The sequence below is a fragment of the Geospiza fortis genome, unplaced genomic scaffold, assembly GCF_000277835.1.
Source record: "Geospiza fortis unplaced genomic scaffold, GeoFor_1.0 scaffold237, whole genome shotgun sequence".
Lineage (NCBI taxonomy): Eukaryota > Metazoa > Chordata > Aves > Passeriformes > Thraupidae > Geospiza > Geospiza fortis.
This window is the reverse complement of record NW_005054319.1, coordinates 5979434-5980381: the sequence shown is the minus strand read 5'-3', so window position 1 is coordinate 5980381 and position 948 is coordinate 5979434.

Sequence of the window (948 nt, the reverse complement as noted above, 5' to 3'; positions counted from 1 at the left end):
AGGAAAAAACAAAAAGCATGCTTTAAATAACCTTTAAAGCAAGACAGAGAAAAATCAGGGTGGTCTTAAGAATTCCACTACTGCTCTGTCAGTGAAATTGCATCAATTATGTTAAATTTAATCATGCCTATGGCCAAGGCCTTAACCGCCCTTTTTAACACAGGAATGCTCCTCATGACCCACAGCACAGAAGAACCAGTCTGAGGAGAAACACCTTGAAGTCCTACTAATGGCATTAACTAGAGTCACACAGCTGCTGACATGAAAGAGCACCCTCAAACTTTCAGTGCACTCTTCTAGAAGGCAGATCCAGGGGGCACGAACGGCTCAACTGTAAATACACAACAGGTGCAACTGAACTCGGCTGAAACAACTGAGCTGCATATTCACTGTTTTTCCATTGGTTAAGAAAAACTATAAACAACACACCTGTATTAAGCACACAGTATTTAGCATTTAAACAGAACTTCAAATTATTAAAATAACTTACAAGCACTTCTCCTAATCCTCAAGCTGCCCTACTGCACATCAATTTAGCTTTACAGAACCAGAAAGCAACCTAAAGCTCAGTACCAGAAAAACAATGGTTACAAATGAAGCATTTTACTCTCCAACTCCATGCTGCATTCATTAGACCCACTCCTTCGGGTTCTTTTCTATTTAATGTTAAACACAATAAGCACAGAACACATTACATGGCACTACATTTACCTCTGCATTGTTTTTAACCTCGGAAGTTGTACTTTTTCTTTTAAGCAGAAATCTTTATTCACGCGAATTCTAGCTACCCAAAATTTACGCTGCCTACAACATCAAGTTCATCAAGTTTTACAACTCTAGAGTACGTTACTTTCGCATGTGTTTGATAGCAGAGGTTTATTCGGAATTAACACGAGAACTGAAAACAGTAAGGGTGACATTATCCACACACGCCCGCGCTTTGCCCTC